Raw genomic sequence first — 21,643 nt, 5'->3', positions numbered from 1 at the left:
TGGGTCCAAGAAGAAATCAAGCAGGAAATCAAAAAATTTATTGAAACTAATGAAAACAATGATACATCAAACCAAAACCCGTGGGATACTGCAAAAGCAGTATTAAGGGGGAAATTTATTGCATTAAATGTTCACCTCAGAAGAATGGAAAGATGGCAAGTGAACAACCTAACACTTCATCTTAAAGAACTATAGAAAAACAAGAACAATCCAAACCGAAAGTTAGCAGACAGAAAGAAATCATTAAGATCAGAGCAGAACTGAATGAAATTGAAACCCAAAAAACAATTCAAAAGATCAATGAATCAAAAAGTTGGTTTTTTGAAAAGATAAATAAATTTGACAAACCATTAGCATGGCTAACAAAAAAAAGAAGAGAGAAGACTCAAATAACAAAAATTAGAAATGAAAAAGGCAATATTACAACTGATTCATCTGAAATACAAGGAATCATTCGAGACTACTATAAACAACTATACACCAACAAATTTGAAAATCTGGAGGAAATGAATAAATTTCTGGACACACACAAGCTCCCAAAACTGAACCATGAAGACGTAGAAAATTTGAACAGACCAATAACAATAAAGGAGATTGAAGCTGTTATCAGAAGGCTCCCAACAAAGAAAAGCCCAGGACCAGATGGATTCACAGCAGAATTTTACCAAACATTCAAACAGGAATTGACACCGATTCTTTACAAACTATTCCAAAAGATTGAAACAGACACAAATCTCCCAAACTCATTCTATGAAGCAAACATCATCCTGATACCAAAACCAGGTAAAGATATAACCAAAAAAGAAAACTACAGGCCGATATGCTTGATGAATATAGATGCAAAAATCCTCACTAAAATACTAGCAAACAGAATACAGCAACACATACGAAAAATTATTCATCACGATCAAGTGGGATTCATCCAGGGATGCAAGGTTGGTTCAACATACGCAAATCAATAAATGTGATACACCATATTAATAAACTCAAACACAAGGACCGTATGACCATCTCTATAGATGCTGAAAAAGCATTTGATAAAGTTCAGCACTCATTCATGACAAAGACCCTCTATAAGTTAGGTATAGAGGGAAAGTATCTCAACATAATTAAAGCCATATATGCCAAACCCACTGCCAATATCATCCTGAATGGGGAAAAGCTGAAAGCTTTTCCTTTAAGAACAGGAACTAGACAAGGATGCCCACTCTCACCACTACTATTCAACATAGTGTTGGAAGTACTAGCCAGAGCAATCAGAGAAAAGAAGGAAATAAAGGGCATCCAGATTGGAAAAGATGAAGTCAAACTGTCCCTATTTGAAGATGACATGATCCTATATATCGAATAGCCTAAAACCTCTACAAAAAAACTGTTGGAATTGATAAATGATTTCAGCACAGTAGCAGGATACAAAACCAACACACAAAAATCAGTAGCATTTCTTTTCTCCAATAGTGAACATGCAGAAAGAGAAATCAAGAAAGCCTGCCCATTTATAATAGCCACCAAAATTAAAATACTTAGGAATTGAGTTAACCAAGGAGGTGAAAAATCTCTATAATGAGAACTACAAACCACTGCTGAGAGAAATTAGAGAGGATACAAGAAGATGGAAAGATATCCCATGCTCTTGGATTGGAAGAATCAACATAGTGAAAATGTCCATACTACCCAAAGTGATATACAAATTCAATGCAATCCCCATCAAAATTCCAAAGACATTTTTCTCAGAAAAGGAAAGAAGTATCCAGACATTTATATGGAATAATAAAAGACCACGCATGGCCAAAGCAATGCTGAGCAAAAAAAATAAAGCTGGAGGCATAACACTACCTGACTTTAAGCTATACTACAAAGCTGTAATAACCAAAACAGTATGGTACTGGCATAAAAACACACTGATCAATGGAATAGAATAGAGAATCCAGAAATCAACCCACACACTTACTGCCAGCTGATCTTTGACAAAGGCACCAAGCCTATTCACTGGGGAAGGTACTGCCTCTTTAGCAAATGGTGCTGGGATAACTGGATATCCATATGCAGGAGAATGAAACTAGATCCATACCTCTCACCATATACTAAAATCAACTCAAAATGGATTAAGGATTTAAATATACACCCTGAAACAATAAAATTTCTTAAAGAAAACTTAGGAGAAACACTTCAGGAAATAGGACTGGACACAGACTTCATGAATACAACCCCAAAAGCACGGGCAACCAAAGGAAAAATAAACAAATGGGATTATATCAAACTAAAAAGCTTCTGCACAGCAAAAGAAACAATTAACAGAGTTAAAAGACAACCAACAGAGTGGGAGAAAATATTTGCAAAATATACATCTGACAAAGGATTAATATCCAGAATATATAAGGAACTCAAACAACTTTACAAGAAAAAAACAAGCAACCCAATTAAAAAATGGGCAAAAGAGCTAAGTAGGCATTTCTCTAAGGAAGATATACAAATGGCCAACAGACATATGAAAAAATGCTCAACATCACTCAGCATCCGGGAAATGCAAATCAAAACCACACTGAGATACCATCTAACCCCAGTTAGGATGGCTAAAATCCAAAAGACTCTGAACGATAAATGCTGGCGAGGATGTGGAGAAAAAGGAACTCTCATACATTGGTGGTGGGACTGCAAAATGGTGCAGCCTCTATGGAAAATGGTATGGAGGTTCCTCAAACAATTGCAGATATATCTACCATACGACCCAGCTATCCCACTGTTGGGAATATACCCAGAGGAATGGAAATCATCAAGTTGAAGGTATACCTGTTCCCCAATGTTCATCGCAGCACTCTTTGCAATAGCCAAGAGTTGGAACCAGCCCAAATGTCCATCATCAGATGAGTGGATACGGAAAATGTAGTACATCTACACAATAGAATACTACTCAGCTATAAAAACGAATGAAATACTGCCATTTGCAACAACATGGATGGACCTTGTGAGAATTATATTAAGTGAAACGAGTCAGGCACAGAAAGAGAAATACCACATGTTCTCACTTACTGGTGGGAGCTAAAAATTAATATATAAATTCACACACACACACACACACACACACAAAAAAACGGGGGGGGGGGGAAGAAGATATAACAACCACAATTACTTGAAGTTGATACAACAAGCAAACAGAAAGGACATTGTTGGGGGGGAGGGGGGAGGGGGGAGGGAAGGAGGTTTTGGTGATGGGGAAGCAATAATCAATCACAATGTATATCGACAAAATAAAATTTTTTTTTAAAAAAGAAAGTTAATGTGGGAAAAGCTCCAATTAAAATGTTAAGTGGAAAAAGACAAAATGGTTTGTATTCATAATCTGAAAAATAAAATAAAATAAAATAAATAAATAAATACTACAAAAATGGTTAAAAGTGAAAATCTCCCTCTCTTCAGGGTAACCACTATTAACAACCTGTACTTATTTATCATTCCAGATCTTCTTATGTAGATTTTCGAAGATTCTTTTGTCTGCTGCCAAAGTGATCGTGGGGTCTGTAGTCATGTATATTTTTTAGCAGGACTAAGGGAAAAGAAAAGACAAGGAGATCAGTAGAACCATTCTCAAGCACTGTAAACTGGGGTGATTCTTTAGTAAGGTAACTTTTGGAGAGTTGAGGCACACCTATACTTGTGACGTTGCCAACCCTGGGACTGACTACCTGGTACCAATTCCTCACTCCACCTCCACAGCCTAACTTCTGATAATAATTTTATTGACGCCGACTTACTTCCTCCCAAAATATCAGCTTCCACAGTCAAGTTCACAAGCTAAAAAATGTTAAAGGTGGGGCATGGAGAGAAAAAGAATATAGTTTTTCTGTGTGATTTTCTAACCATTCAGAACGGAGGTTCTCTCTGCCGCCAGTTCTCTCTGTCTCTGTGATGTAGTGTGTGCTGAAAGGTAGAACAGCTGCCTTCAAGACTCTTCTCCACCACTTACTGTGTGCTTGTACTGTGTAACAAGCTACTTAGCTCCTGAGCCTAAATTTCTTTAGGGTGACTGGGACAATTAATCTTACATGGTTGAGAAAATCAGTGAGATGCTGTGTATGAACCCTCGTGAAACTATAACCTTTGTGGAAGAGAAGGTTTAAGGCCCTGTTATCAATGGGCTAGACTACACTTTCTTTCTTGATTCAATTAACTCTTAGTAAAAAAAGAGTAAACAAATTCAAATGCCATTGATGTTAGTGTTGACAAACCCATAAATGCTGATTTGCAGAAAGATTTTGAGAAATTGGGGCAAGACAACCAAAAACATTAGACCAAACCTTATCTTCATAATTCTTTAGAGACTTATCAAGCCCCAGTGTATAGGTTTGAAGTGTTCTGCATATTTTTAACATTAATAACAAGATTCTTAATGAATATGCAAGAATTCTAGAATGTTATTCTTGATCTTAGGTCCAGTACAGAGGCGCTAGTCCTCTTATTTTTTGTTTTTATTATGACTGCTATTACTACTTCTAGTTTTAGTTCTGAACTTTATATGAAGATTTCCTGGTCCATTACTATGTTGGCAAAAAGAGAAATGGATTACAGAAGCCTAACAGGAAGGTGTGATAGTTAGCAGGCACCAGTAACTCTGCCTAGCTGGTCGTTTAAAACTGGTCTCTCTTCTGATTGATCAATACCTGTGCCGGTGCTAACAGGAAACTTTTCATTAAAGAAACAAACATCAATTAAAAAACTAACTCATTCTTATAGGGGTAAGGTAAACTTAAAACGTCTTCATTGTGTTGTGGTGAAGAGTTTTAAGTCAAAGGCAAATATATTTTTCAACCCCCCAAACAAATATCCCTTACAAGTTCATTAGATTGTATTGCAGTCCTTGAGGGATGGCACTGTTTTAAGCATGGGTTTACTGGTTTGAGGTCCCTTATAAAATAAGAATATAAATGGATCAATCTCCTACCCTGTTCCCTTCCCTGCAAAGAAACTGAAAAAACAAAACCAGCAGCAGGAGCCATTAATGCACTAACCCTTGTTGCTCACAGACATAGGTAGCATATGTGTCTCTCTTCCCAAGATCCATTTGCAATGAAAAAATACAAAGAGGTGCATGCATGTAATCCTTTGCATTCCCTTGAAAGTATTCCCGAATTTTCTGTTTAGATTTGAAAACCTCCAAACACATACTATATGCTCCCGTATGCGTGCGCGCGCACACGATGGTACTTCAAAAAGTTCATGGAAAAATAGAATTGAAAGATGATACAAATCTCTCCATGAACTTTTTGAAGACCCCTTGTATTTATTTATATATGTGCAGCCTCTTGACCATACACTTGACTCTGAAGTGTTTGAAGAAAGAAATTTGCAAATTGACATATTAGTATTCTTTTTTTGGCTTTTGAAACACTGTAATGTAGTTACTAATAAAATTAAAATTTTTTAGGTATTCCAGCAAGACAGTAAAAACTCTGCTCATTCCCTGGCCTCTGATAATTATCCTTCCACTTATGTAACAGGAAAAAAGAGAGCATAGGAAAAATAGTAAATTCAGAAATTACTTCCCTGTCATTTATTCATATAGAAACCAGATATATAGACATATAAAAAACAAAGCGTGAGGGAAACAAGAACCTCAGAGAGCTCAATCATTTCTATCATGACTGAATCAAGACAATAAATTATTCAAGTCACTACATTTTCAAAGTCTAGGTGTAGATTAAGTGAATAAAGAAGAAAGTTTGAATTACTCCAAACTATCGGGTATTCTCCTATTGATATTTTCCTATACTGTACTGAAATATTCACTTATTTTATATATAAGATTGTGGGTGATCGATTGCTTTCTTTTTACTTCAAATTTTTTTTTTGACATTTACTTTTACTACTAAAATTGGTATTACTTTTTTAATTACAAAAAATATTATAAAATAATTTTTATAATTAGAATGCTCAGTTATGTGCTAAAGTTTTGACCTCTCTGCTTTGCAAAGTTTCAGAGAAATATGAAGTGTACGAGTTAACAGTTATTGACTTTGCTGTTGTCCTCTACTGTTCAATAAAATTAATCTTGGGATTTTTTTTTTTTTTTTTCTCTTTCTTTTTGGCAGCTGACTGGTATGGGGATGTGAACCCTAGAGTCTGGTGTTATAACACTGCACTCTAACAAACTGAGCTAACTGGCCAGGTCAATCTTACAATTTTTGATGGAATCTATCTTTGTTGGCAAAATACCATAATTTTAAAGTCAGTATACTTTCATGAAATTGAATTAAAGTTACTTCTCTCATGCAGTAAGTCCCAGGGAGGTAACAATGGCCAAATTACTCAGCCTAGAAAGAGCCTGAATCATCTCCAGGGAGAGTTAAAATTCATAATTTTGTTTAATTTTGCCTTTTGCCCATTTTATAAACTTTAGTTCCACTTAAAGAAGACTGGGAGATCTAATTCTGACCACAGTATTAAACAAAGATGGGCACATTTACCTTAAACAAGGTAAAGTTTCAAATTTCTGAAGTAATAAAACCATTAATACAATTTGTTACTTGTGATATTTAACAATCAGGTAATTTCTAAAAAGAGGTTGACTAATGACTAACATTAGGCAGAGGAACTATGACAGTCCATGAAAATTTCCAAAAGGAATTACTATAACAATTTCCCTCAGTTTAATTTATGAAATCAATCAATGAGACTGAAATCAAAATTTGTTTTCATGACAAAAGTGAGTGGTTAATTGTGAATTCTGAATATTAGCAGTCAACTCACACTAGCATTAGTCAAGGAACAGTTAATACATGTTAGCTTTCAGGGATTTAACTTATTTTCACTATCAAAAGTATTATTTCAACCCTGGCGATCAATGGGGTGACAGATGTCGCAACCAGATCTCCCTCACATCCGAAAATTATTATTTCAACCTAGCATCCTTCCTAATGTTTTAACCTCTTAGGAGAAAAGCCTCTATTGAATATCTCAACAAATGCAAAATGTCTATAATTTTCCCCCCAAGAATTGGAGAGAGAAGTAGTTAGAAATTCTTGAACAGAAAAATAATAGGCATGAATACAATAAAATCATGGTTTTGTGTGTTACATATTTTTATTAGAAATTAATACCATCTGTGAAAAGCAGCATAGCCGATGTTTAAGAATAGAGTTCTGTGTCAGAATCCTGGAGTCAAATCTTAGTTTTACAAGTTACTAGTGGTGAAATCTTGGGCAAATTGTATAACCTGTATGAGCTCAGTTTGCTCACCTGTAAAATAGGAACATTTCATTGGAGTGTTGTAAGGATTATACAAAATACAAATACAAAACTACAGTTTCTTATCCAAAACCCTAGAGCTGAATATGTCTTAAAATTTAGAAGGCACATTTACAAAGGAAATATGGTTTACGTACTATATATTATGCAGCTCCCCCAACTGAGTCTCAGGCGGCACTTCAAAATCAAATAGGTTGTGTTAGTGAGCTATTGCCTCAATAATTCTTCATTAAAAAAAAAACACTCCAAAAATCAATGGCCTACAAAAGCAATCATATTTTTCTTATTCATAGCTCTGTGGATCAGACTGTAGTTTGAGAAGGCCATTCTGCATTTCTTCTCATTTTTCGTGGATCACTGATTCCCTGGGCAAGCCTTCTCACGGTGAATCATAGAAAGGACAGAGGCTAGCTAACTCAAACCTCACAAGCACAGTTAAAGCCTCTGCTCTCATCAGCTCCACTCACATTCCATTGGCCAAAGCAAGTCATATGGCCAAGTCCAAAGTTAGGAAAATATGTTTCTTCCCAAGGGAGAAGAGGTAGGTGAACTATTGTAAAATACTCCACTCTGTCATACATGTAACCATTTCTTCAGTAAAACATATGAATATATATCCACAGTAAGTGGAATAAATACAAATTAGAAATAAGCTCATGATAGCTTGGTTTTCAGAACTTTTTGGATTTCATATTTGCAGATAAGACATTGTGGATCAGTAATGTAGGCAAAGCGCTTAGCACAGTGCCTGACAATAGAGAGGTTTTTTTTCTGTGCTTAGGGATGTTTTATAATCTTTATGGTAACTAGAGACTCAACTTTTGGAAGCTTTTTTCCATGTCGTGCCTAACATATTGAAACACATCTCTATCTCCTCTTGAATGCATGAATGAAATCGAATTACAATTGATTACATGAGTTTTGAAGCCAGAATATTTCTTTAAATTTGAAAGATTTAATTGTAAATATAACATAGTGCTTACTGTGAACCAGGAACAATTAAACTTCACATGTGTGTTAGCTAATTAATCTTTATAACCACTCTGTGAGTTAGGTGCTATAGATTCTTTTTTTGTTTTTTGTTTGGCAGCTGGCCAATATAGGGATTGAAGCCTGACCCATGGTGTTATCAGCACTACGCTCTAACCAACTGAGTTTACCAGCCAGCCCAGGTGCTATAGTTATTCCCATTTTATAGCTAAAGAAACTGGAACATAGACAGTCTAACACCTTAACCAAGTTCACATACCTAGAAACCTGCAGAACTGGGACTCAAATCCAGGTGGCACCTACTCTCTGTTCTTTCCTTTAACCCAGTGCTAAGAGTTTTTGGAATCACAAAGAAGCTCATAATTCTTCAACACTGGACCAAGAATCCATTATGGGAAAAAATGTCTCTGCACATGAATGTAAAACTTCTCCAGCTATCTTTTAAAAACTGTAAAACTTATTCGTCAGTTTACTTTTTGTCAATGCCATTTGTCTGTGAACTCCTGAAAGTCAGGAAGGCCATGTGATATATCATTATATTCCTAGTGTCTGACTCAATGCCTGGCATATAATAGGCACGAAATAAATATTTGTTGAGCAAAATGAATGGCCAAATGAGTAAGCCATGCATAAGTAGCTAACACATCCTAAACACAGGCCTTCAAGGTAATAGGTTGTAAACTCTCCATCAAGTCCAAACGGCATTGCCACTCTTGTCCTTTCACTCTGAGATTCCTACTCCTGAGACCAAGTGCTGCAGGATGGCCTCCCCTCTGCTAAAGGCAGGCCAGAGCTGCTGCTGCTACAAAGCTACTGTCCTCCAAGACTCCCTGGCTATTTCAAATGTCACATACAGTTGGCCCTCTATATCCTTGGGTTACGCATCTGTGGATTCAACCTACCACGGATCAAAAATTTTTGAAAAATAAATTGCATCTGTACTGAACGTGTCCAGACTGTTTTTTCTCGTTATTATTCCCTAAACAATACAGTATACAATACTATGGTAGTCTCTAACGATCCCCTGTATTTCCAAGGTATTGGCTGTAATATCTCCTTTTTCATTTCTAAATTTTATTTCTGTCCTCTCCTTTTTTTAGTTAGCTGTGCTAATACATATCAATTTTAATTTTACTTATCTTCTCAAAAAACCAACTTTTTGTTTCATTGGCCTTTTGTATCATTTTGGAGTTTCTATTTCATTTAGTTTTGTTCTGATCTTAATTATTTCTTTCCTTCTACTAACTTTGGGTTTGGGTTGTTCTTGTTTTTATAGTTCTTTAAGGTGAAGTGTTAGATTGTTTATTTGCCATCTTTCCATTCTTCTGTACTAAGCATTTATGGCAATAAATTTCCCCCTTAGAACTATTTTTGCAGGAATTGAAATCATCATGACAAAGGGATACCTGTACTCCCATGTTTATTGACGCTCTATTTACAATAGCCAAGAGTTGGAACCAGCCTAAATACCCATCATCAGATGAGTGGATAAGGAAAATATGGTACATCTACACAATGGAATACTACTGTGCTGTAAAAAAGAGTGAAATACTAACATTTGTAGCAACATGGATGGACTTAGAAAACATACTAAGTGAAATAATCCAGGCACAGAAAGAGAAATACTGCATGTTCTCATTTATATGTAGGAGCTAATCAAACTAAATAAATAAATATACAAACAAAGAAATGGCGGGGAGAAGACAACAAAAAAAATAATTCCTTGAGCTTGTTAAGATAAGTGAACACATATGATGTTGATGGGGGGAGGGGGTGGGGGGAAAGAAGGAATTGGTAAAAGGACATGAAAATCAACTACACTGGAAATTGATAAATTAAAATAAAAACAAATAAATAAATAAACAGTTATTTACATAGCATTTACATTGTATTAGGTATTGTTATAAATAATCTAGAGTTGATTTAAAGTATGAGGGATCTTCAAAAAGTTTATGAAAAGATTCATGTTATCTTTTAATTCCATTTTTCCATGAACTTTTTGAAGTATCCTTGTATATAGGAGGTTGTGCATAGGTTATATGCAAATGCTATGCCGTTTTATATCAGGGACTTCAGCATGAATGCATTCTGATATCTGAGGAAGGTTCTGGAACCAATCTCTCACGGATACGGAGGGAAAACTGTACTTCTTTTGTTGCCCTCACAGGACCTAATAGAAGTTCCAGACTCACAGGAAGCTCATAGAGAAAGGCTTATTCTAATGTCAGTGAAGCCTGCAGACCCAGTGCAAGCCAATTGTGTGAAGGTTTGAGAATGTTAAGCTCTAGGGACATTTCTGTCATTTAGTTCTTGCACCTTACTGATACTCTATAATCTCTCTGCTTAAAGAATATCTTAACAGTTTGCAGCTGTGCTAATTAAACTTCACATTCTCCATTTATTAAATAATTCATACTACCATGTTTTTAACCAAAATGAGATAGTTACTTTGCTTCAGTAATATTCTCCTAAAATAAAAAAATATATATTGGCATTAGAGTTACACTAACATCTAAGGCCAAGTAATTACTGACACTACAATTTTTCTATTCTCTCAGTTATCTGAAAATCATGTTTCTAAGGAGATTTGAAGTAAGGCTGTAGATTTTTGTTTAAAATGGAGCAATGCCCAATAACAGTGCTGCCTACTATATATTTACCACTAACCTTCTGGACTGGAATGTAATTAAAAGGGAGGGTTATTATAATCATATGGTTATTACTTTTTTCATATTACATTCAGTTGGTTGATATCTTCTCCAAAAATGAAGAACTCAACTTTAAACTGAGGGATTTTTCTAAAAACCTCAATTGCAATTCTTGAGTACACGATATCATGGTTTCTCAAGTTTTGGAAGGAAGACGAAATAAACCCAAAGATTCATGAAAGAAAAACAATAATGCTGAATTACCAGCAATTGAACCAAACAAATGAGTCAAAATAAATTGCATATATTTTTAAAGCTAAATCATGAATAAATAGCAAATCAACGATAAATAAAACAATAGAAACTTATACAGCCTCAAAGGAGATTTCTGGGTATTTTTCTGGGCCTTTTTAAAATTGACACAAATTCTCCACCACTTTTTAAAATTAGCTCATTTACTTTATTACAGCAGCAATAAGGCTCAATATTTAAAAATGAATAGAAAAGTATAAGGTAAAACATAAAATTTTCCTATCTTCTATTCTATCACCTCTCTCTAATCACTGAGGTAACCACTGGTAACATTTTCTTCCATTTATAGCCATTGAAAAGATTTCATGTTTACTATTTACATTAATTTGCTAGGGCTGCCATAATAAAATACCATTCTGTTCTGGCTTAACCAACAGAAATTTATTTTCTCACAGTTCTGGAGGCTAGAAGTCCAAGTTAAAGGTGTCAGCAGGTTTAATTTCTTCTGAGACCTCTCTCCTTGGCTTATAGATGGCTGACATCTCCCCATGCCCTTGCATGGTTTTTTTCTCTGTGAGCTCACATCCCTGGTGTACCTCAAGTGTCCTCATCTCCTCTTTTATAAGGACACCTGTCATATTGGATTAGAACCCAGCCTAATAGTCTCACCTTAATTTAACCACCTCTTTAAAAGTCCTTTTTCCAAATACAGTCACATTGTAAGGAACTGGAGATTAGGGCTTCAACATACGAATTTTGGGTAGACACAATTCAACCCATAACACTATTAAAAGTGATGCTACAACAAAATTATATCTTTGAACACTTTTGCAGGTATATGGGTAGGATAAATTTCAAGATAGGGATCAAAGGATGTACTCATTACTAATTTGGATAGATGTTGACAAATTTCCTACAAAAGGTTTAAATAATTTATTTGATTAATAATATGTAGACATGTCTGTTTCCCTTGAGACTTAGGCTTACCTACCCTTTTAATTTTTTTAATTGGATTTTTTTTAAAGTGACATTTTATTCTTGTTTTAATTTGTATACTTTAAAATATGAATATGGTTGAATATCTATCTGTTCATATGTTCATTGTTCAATAATATTTTTTCATGAACTCCATTGTGCACTTGTTCTATTGAGTTATCATTTACTTACATACTTATAAAAATTTTTTGTATATTAAGGATGCTTTGTCATGTTTATCACAAATAACTTTTCCAAATCTGTTCTTGTCTTTTTGTTTTCTTTCAGCCTTTTTTACTGCATAAAATTTTTAAGCTGATAAAAATTAAAAATACTAAGATATAAATTTAGATATTAACCTTTTTCTATATGATTTGAGGGCTTTGAAAAATGCTTAGAAAGGTCTTTTTCATGCCAAATTTATTTTTGGATTCATATTATTCCATGTTCTCTTATAGTTATTTTATGGTTTCTTTTTTTCACATTTTAGTAGGAGAGGAGAAGAGGAAAGGTTTATGTTCTTCAAACATTTTAACCAGTCTTACAAACATTATGTATTCAACAATCTATATTTTCCTTATTTAGCAAAAATGTGACTTTTATCATTTATTATTATATATAATTATATATAATTATATTATTATATTATATATAATAATTATCCAGATAATTATTCAGGATTATCTATGGATTCTTTCAACTATCTCCTTTATCTGTTTGTCTGATCCTTCTCTTTAAAAAATTTTTTATATTTTTATTTTTCCATATGAATTTTAGCATTACTGAAGTTTTCAAAAACCCCAAAAACTTTGTTCATATTTTTTATAGAAATTGCATAATGGATGTCTTTTTAAATATTGAGTTCTCTATCCAAATAAAAGATGTCTTTTTATTTATTTAACTGTTCTGTTATGTACCTCAATGGGATTTAAATTTCTGTGCTTTCTTCTTTCATTCACTCCAGAATTCCAAATTTTCATAGAAATTGTGAATGACATATTTCCTTTCATTCTACTTTCTGACAAATAATCATTATTTTAAAGTAAAGTAATTGAATTTTATGTTAAATTTGTATTAGCCATCTTATTGCTTGAAATAATTTATTTTGGATTGTTTGTATTTTTAGGTTTAAAATTACATTAATTACAGATAACTCTAAGCTTGCCTCCTTCTTGCTTCTCTGGGTATTCTCTTATCTGATTGCATTGTTAGCATCTCCAAAATAAATACCAAATAATAGTGGTGACTTTTCAATTCTATGTTGTACTCAAGCAATTAGCCAATAAAATAAGGCAAGTGAACAAAATAAAAGTCATGAAGTTTGTAAAGGGAAGAGTAAAATCATCATTATTCATGTATGACATGATTGTTCAGGTAAGAAAACAAAGGAATTGATAAAAAGTTATAAGAATAAATTCATTTTACAAAGTTATTGGCTAGAAGGCTAACATACAGGATCAATTTTATTTATATATACATGTACCTAAAAACTAGAAAATAATTTTTTTAAAGCCATTTGTCATAGCATCAAAAAATTCAAATATTTGGAAATAAATGTAGCAAAAGTAGTGCAAGATATCTTCCTTAAAAATGATAAAATATGATTCAGTGAAATTTTAAGAAATCTAAATCAATGGAAGAAATTGCATGTCTATCGATTGAAAGGTTTAACATATTAAAATGTCAATTCTTGCCAAATTGATTTATAGATTCATTGCAATCCTAGTCAAAATCCCAGAAAGTTCTTCTGTGAAAATGGACAAGATTTTTCTAAAATTTATATGAAATTCAGAAAACTAGAAGAGCCAAGGCAATTTTAAAGAATAAATCTGAGAGATTTACTTTATATTAAGGCATACTTGAAGCTACAATACTTAAAACAGTTTGTTATTACTACAGAGTTGAAATAAATAAACAGAAGTAACAGAATAGAGAGCCTAGAAGCAGACCCGTACAAATATAATCACTTTATTTACTACATAATAGCCACTGCAATTCAGTGGGGGAAAATTGGTGCTGGGTCAATGGATAGACATATAAAAAAATTACTCTGAGATGAATCATAGTATCATAGTCATTTACGTGAAAGTTAAATAAGCTTCAAGATCAAAACACAGAATATCTTCATGACCTTGGGGTAAGAAAATATTTTTTAAATAGAAAATCAACAGAAACTATCCAAGGAAAGATTGATACATTGGACTTAATTAACATTAAGAATATCATGACATAATGCCATTAAAAAAGAGAAAAGACAAGTCACAGACGAAGAGATGCTATTTTCAATACAAATTCTGAAAAAAGATCTGCATCCACAATATATAATGAACTTCTACAAATAAATAAGAAAAAAAGACGACCAATTTTAAAACGGAAAAAAGACTTGAGCAGACATTTCACAAAAATGGATATCTAAATGATCAAAAGTCAACAGCATTAATCATCAAGAAAATACAAGTTGAAAATTCTAATGTTATACTTAGACATCCTCACTAGAATGGCTAAAATTAAAAAGATAATGCTAATGCCAAGTGTTGATAAAGATGTGGAACAACTGGAACTTAGGTTGCTAGTGTGAGTGTATGTTGGAATATCAACTGTGTTGTTGTTGTTGTTGTTGTTGTTGTTGTTTTGGTGGCTGGCCGATAAGGGGATCTGAGATCTGAACACTTGACCCCGATGTTATAACACCATGCTGGCATATCTACTTTGTAAAATTGTTCTACAGTATATAGTAATGTTAAATATACCTATATATTTATAGCCCAGAAATTCCACTTTTGCATATATATGTAACGGGATAGAATGATTATATCTACCAAAAGACAAATACAAGAATGCTTACAGCAACTTTATCCATAATAGCTAAAAACTGGAAGCAACTCAAATATCATATAAATTTTGATATATTTACACAATGTAATGAAATAAGCAAAGTACTGCTACATGCAATAACATGGATGCATCTCACAGACATGTTGGGGAGAGGGGAGGGAATACTCATCACAAAAGAATACAAATACATATTATGAAGTTCAAAAACAGGAAAAATATCAATGGCGATCAATATGAAAAAAAGTGGATTTTTAAGCCAATTTTTCAGATTTTAGAATTATAGAGGATTAATTGGCTGGGAGAGGGAGCACAGAACAGCCTTTTAAGGTGGTAGAAATAGCCTACATTTTGATCTGCGTGGTTCTATATCTTTTTTGGTTTTAACCTTTTTTTTATTGAAGCATAATTGATTATACATATTTGTAGGGTACAAAGCTGACTATCAATAGTTGTGTACACTATGTGATGGTCAAATCAGGATAGTTAGCTTATTCATCATTATGGGCTGAATTGTGACCCCCCCAAAATTTATATGTTGAAGTCCCAACCCTCAATACCTCAGAATGTAACCATATTTGAAGATAAGGTCTTTAAGGAGGTGATTAAGTTAAAAGAGGCCTCTATAGCCAGGCCCTAATCCACTACGACCAATGTTTTTATAAGAAGAGGGGGAGATACCAGTGGTGCACACACACAGAGGAAAGACCACATGCGGAGACAGCATGGGAGTGGCCATCTGCAAGCCGGGAGGAAAGGCCTCAGAGCATCTTGATCTTGGACTTCTAGCTCTCCAGAACTGAAGAAATAAATTTCTACTGTTTAAGCCACCCAGTCTGTGGTATTTTGTTATGGCACTCCTAGGAAACTAATACAGTATTCGTATGTTAAAACTCATCAATATGTATACCTATCATTTGTGTACTTTACTGTATACAATATATACAGCAATAAAAAAATTTAAATAAATAAATTGTTTCTTTCTGGCAAACAGCCCAGCTTATCCCCAGCACATCCATCCTACTCCTCATCGCAAACCTGACTCATAGTTCATCCAACATCTTCTTCATGGCCCGACACTACTTCCAACTGTCTTTTAACTCTACCCTACCTGGCCTCTTCACTTACAGTATTATGCCCTACTTTTCCCAAAGACAGGGAAAGAAATGGGAGGATGGTGTGAAATTAGTATGATCTTGTTATTTTGTTTACTTTGGTGAGCTGCAAATTAGTTTTGCATCTCTAGGTCCACCAGTAACTTTTTGAACAACCCTGGATGTCTGCCTTCCCTTCCTTGCACTTCTGATTTCCCTTATGGAAAATGGTGGTAATTATAATTGGCCAGACCTCCAATATGAATATTACCGAGATAACATCTTAAAATTGTACGGAAATGGTGTTACTCAAATACAGGAGAAGGTGTTATTATTCCCAGTCCAGTAATAAACATGGTTTCAAATGATAGCTTTCAAAGATCTTAATGAGAACATCCTTTCTCCACCCTTGGTATGTTCCTGTCTCATGTGGTTATGGGCCCCAAAGCGATACGCTGGAGACCCAAAGGCATTTACCAACTCTTCAGCCAGGTGTGTATGATCTTTAGGAGTTACCGTTCTCTGATTTTTATCCTTGCCGATCTATATTTTTCCTTTTTGTCTGTCTGGAGAAAACCTATTCATCTTTTAAAACTCATCTAGAGTTATCTTTTTCTCTAAGACCTGAACTCCTTCCTCTCCTCCAATATAAAATAAGCTACTGCTTCCTTGTTTCTGCTTTCCAATGCCATTGCAGCCTTATGTGGTAACATCGCAATGACGACAAGGACTACTGTTGACACTAGCTGCCCTTTACTTAGTAAGTGTTACCATGTTCTAGGCACTGACCTAAAATTTTTATATACATTACAACTTGAAATCCTGACAGCAATCATTTGACGTTGCTTCTACAAAAAAAAAAAAAAAAAAAAAAAAATGAGGCATAAATAATTTAAATGAATTTCCTAAGCTCATACAGGAAGTAAATGGTGAAGCCAGGCTTTGAACAAAGTCTGTCAGGCTCTAGCACCCATTTTTTAAATCTCTCTGCAATTCTGTCACCCTTTATTGTGCTCATTGGTTTTAATGTCCTTTTCCTTTTCTAGACTTTTTTTTTCTTGAGGGCAGAAACATTCTCAGATGTATCTCCTTTCTTGCATATAGTAGGTACTCAGTAAATATTTGCTGAATGGGTAGATGGTTGAATGGATAAAGAGACTCCCACTCTTTTACTGGAAAGGTGCCTGAAAATTTGTGTTAAATGATTTGAGAAATCTAAAATTCCAAGGAATTCTGAGACAAGTCTCTTAGGTGAGTAAATACATACTTTTTCAAAGTAAGAATTCACTTCCAAATTTTTGTAGTTATCAGTTTGAATTTTTATTTGGTTTTCTATAAGCAAAGTTCATTGGCAAGGGTAATCAAGGAGACAAATGTTGCCTGCCTCTTAGAGGGTGTTGAAATGAAATAAAATATGCAATATATTTACAGCATAGCTGGTACATTGAAAAACTGAAGGAATGTTAGTATTACTGCTATTAGAATTAAAGTCAGAGGACAATAACTATGAAGTGCATTAGACTTTGGTATTATATTGATTGAGTTCAGAGCCGAGCTCCAGTGTTTATTAGCTGTGTGATCTTGGGTAAACTACTAAACCTTTCTGAGGCAATGTTTCCCCAGTGTGTGAAACAGAATAATAATAGTATGTATTTCAAATGGCTGTAGTGAAGATAAAATTAGAACATACAAGAGTACATTTAATCCTCACAACTATTTGAGGTGCATACTGTTATACAAAGGTACTTCAAAAAGCTTTTGGAAAAATGGAATTGAACAGTAATACAAATCTTTCCATGAACTTTTTAAAAAATTTTAACTTTTCAATATACATTGTAGTCGATTTTCCATGAACTTTTTGAAGACCCCTCATACTATTTTAGTTCTAAGTAGTATATATGTATATACTCTATCTATCTCTTATTTCAAACAGTGCCTGTCACATAGTATGTATAAGTGTTTGGTGTTATTATAATGATGTACTATTTATGATGCCTGACATATAATATGCTCAGTATCTGCTGACCACATTGATGAAGAAGTCTAGAATGATTTCTAGGTTTTCATCTTGGGCTTCTGGATAGCCAGCACTTTGAAATAGGTATGACAAGAGGAGGAACACCATACAATCACAGCTTGGTGGCACCATCTCAATGATTACGTTGCATTTGTATCCCAGCACTGGCCAGATACCTGTATCCCAGCACTGGCCAGATATGGTAAACACATAATAAATATTTATAAAATAAATGAAAGAAAGCATCATCAAATCATTCAGGCTTCAGGTATCAGACAAGATGTATATAGAAATAGGGAAATGTTTGCCCTCACTAATTGTTACATTAACATGAATAATATTTATAAAGCAACTCCTGGGCAAAGTAGGTCTTTATTGGGGATCCACATCATGGTAACAAAATAAACAATCAAACAAAAAGTATTTTAGGAATCAATTTGCAGATTACCTAAGCCAAAATTAATTTTGTGTACTGAATGTCTTTTTGCTAATGTGCATTTTTCACGAATGTCCTCACAACACTCTGGAATTAGGTTTAACAATTACTCTCATGAGTCATTTGACTTGAAAATTGATCTTCAACTTGGAAAGCCTTTAGCAGCAAATACCAAGGAAAAAACAATTGCAAAGATTTAAGGCTTAATGGGAAGGTGTGTGCTGAGTGGGAGTCAGATACTGAGGAAGAGAACAGAGTGGAATGTATGAACTAAGAAGCAGGTGAAGAACATTAAAACAATGCCTATATCAGAAGTGGCAGGAAAAGGGGCTTCTTAATGGATGTCTCCTGTAAGCTCACGGGGAAAGCAGGAGTAAAGCGCAGGGAATGCCAAAGACTTCTACTCTCTTCCACAGCCCTGCAGGATTCTTTCTTGGGTTTCTTTCTCCTGGTGGGTTCAAAGGGCATCGCTGACATAAAGGAGATGAGAATTAAAGCTCCAACATGGGCTTTCTAATGTAGGCTCCATGAGGGCAAGGCCTACGTTGGGCTCACTGCTCTTTCCCAGCATCTAGATTGGTTCCTGGCTCAATAAATATGTGGTGATCGGATGAATTAATGGTGTCCTGCATCTACTTTAGAATTTCAACTTCACAGGTTACTAGTAGCGTGGCCAAGGTGATATCCCTTAACTTCTCTGAACTGGATTTCCCCTTTTTAAAATTACGAAAATAGTACCTACTTCGTAAGATTGTAATATGGGGGCGGGCCCTGTGGCTCACTCGCGAGAGTGTGGCGCTGGTAGCACCAAGCCCACGGGTTCGGATCTTATATAGGGATGGCCGGTGCGCTCACTGGCTGAGCATGATGCGGACGACACCAACCCAAGGGTTGCAATCCCCTTACTGGTCAAAAAAAAAAAAAAAAAGATTTTAATATGGGTTAGTGATGATGACATATATAAAGCATTTAGCATAGTGCTTGGTACGTAGAAAGCAATCAACATAAGTCCTTGTTGCTTTGTTGTTTTATTGGCATTATTAGTAGGGACTATTGGTTGCCACTATATCTGAGGTTTGGTAATTACCTGCCTTTCCTCACTCCTGCCATCCCAGTTTCTCTTAACTAATGCAAGGACAGAAGTATGAGAAGTCCCTGCTTTCATGCATTCTATCCTCATACAATCTTTGCTTTTCCATGTTACATATAGACACCCTAAGCTCTTTTTACGGGACACCGTCCTCCATGCTGAGCTACTTAGTAATGATTTTGAGCTACTGCAATGGTTCTGATGGGATAAGAATTGGGTTTTGGCCTGAGCGAAGTCCTAGTCTCACTCCGCCTAGGCTAGGGCTAAGATTATGTCTGAGCCCTTTTTCCTGCCATTGGCCATCTGTGGGGAAACTTCTTGAACTCTTTGACAGGCAGGGAATAGAACTTGTTCATTCATCATTCATTCATTTAACAAAATTTGTGTACCAACTCTGTGACATGGTGCTGAGTATTGTCTTCATATCACAAGACTCCGTCCAGGGCAGGTGTGTCTTGTCCTGTCTGGGTTCTCCTCCTGCTGCCACTCTGCATGGGGAGGAGCAGATGGAGAGGAGTTTGTGAGTGTGATAATGTGCACAGGGAGATGGGGAGGGAGAGCAGTCAGCTCAGACCCCATTCTGCTTAAACTATGGAAAATGGCAAAGAGAAAAAGCCCTTTTCCCCACCTCCAGTCCAGGACCCCAGCACATGCGATCTCAAAGGGTTAACCACTGGAGGCATCGCAGCTTTCAAGCCTGGGAAACAACAGGCTACTTCAAGCTGTCTGCTGACTCCTGCTAGAGGCCTCTGGAAACCAATAAAGTTTCTTACCTGCCCTTCCAGGTTGCCTGGGTTTAAAGAGGCAATTTCATAAGACAGACTGTAATTAGGGGTTTTATAGCTTGTTTTATTTTGTTTTGCTATCTGGGAACAGAAACCTCCTCCCTTATAACATACGATATTTGTTGAGTGCCCACTTTGTGTCAGGCACCATGTAAGGCAATTTTTACATGATTTTGTTTAACGCTCACCAAAACCCATGAGACTGGTACTATCATTTTTTTTTAATATATAAAGAAATAAGTAAGTCCCAAAAGGTAAGTAATTTCTCCAAGTTTATTTACATAACTAGTAGGACATAAAGCTGGAACTGAATAAGCCAAATGTATGTGGAATGTAAAAAGAAAAATGGTGAATGGGAGATCTGCAGGGCAGGTGGGGATGTGTAAAAAGGGACGGAATTCTAGGATAGTTATTAAGCAATTTTATCCGAAGATCAGGTTGTAGTATTTGTTTTCTTTTTTTTTCTTTTTCTTTTTTTTTTTTTTTGAAGTATTTGTTTTCTGAATAATTCCTATCCGAAGTTAATTTGTGAAAGGAAGTGCTAGGAAAGGACTTATAGTTCCATAAAAGCAAGACAATGGAACCCATAGAAAAAGAAGGGTGGAGTGGTACTGTTGGGGGGGGGGAAGCATTTTGAAAGAAGCTGTGAATATATATGTATGTATATATATGGTGAAAAGTGACACTGAATAACAGAGTGTGATCCCACAGTTCTGCTCACCCTCATAGGCACTAACTACAAGAATATACCAACAACCGCAGATCTGCAGGGATGCCATTTACGGATCAAAGTTATTTATGAGAATAAGAAGCCTCAGAGTGGGATTATTGCTCTTGTTAGATCCCTCTGGGAAGTAAATTAGATGTTTAAGGAGATGTATTCAATTCTTTTAGATCTCTACATTACATTTACTTCAATGACAATGATAATGTGCTGCTCTTGGCTTCCAGAGGGGCTTTCTCAACTCCAGGAACTGAGTCTCCCTCTGTGCAAGGTGCTGTGCTGGAGCTGTGAAGGAGACAAAGGCTCAGGTCAGTCTCTTTGTGTTTTTGAAACTTGCAAGCCAGTTGGGGTGACAACACACCACATACAGAGATATTTGTGCAAAATACAGCCCAGTATATAGGTGCCAGGTAGAAATACAGTCAGTAAATTCTTTATAGAAACTGAGGGTGTGGGGAGGAGTTGTATCTACCTTCAGTTAAGTATTCACTTATCCATCCATACATTCATTCATCCATCTATTCAATAAATATGCTCTGACATCGTTATGACCTTCCA

This window comes from Cynocephalus volans, chromosome 8, assembly GCF_027409185.1.
Source record: "Cynocephalus volans isolate mCynVol1 chromosome 8, mCynVol1.pri, whole genome shotgun sequence".
Classification (NCBI taxonomy): Eukaryota; Metazoa; Chordata; class Mammalia; order Dermoptera; family Cynocephalidae; genus Cynocephalus; species Cynocephalus volans.
This window is presented reverse-complemented; position numbering follows the sequence as displayed.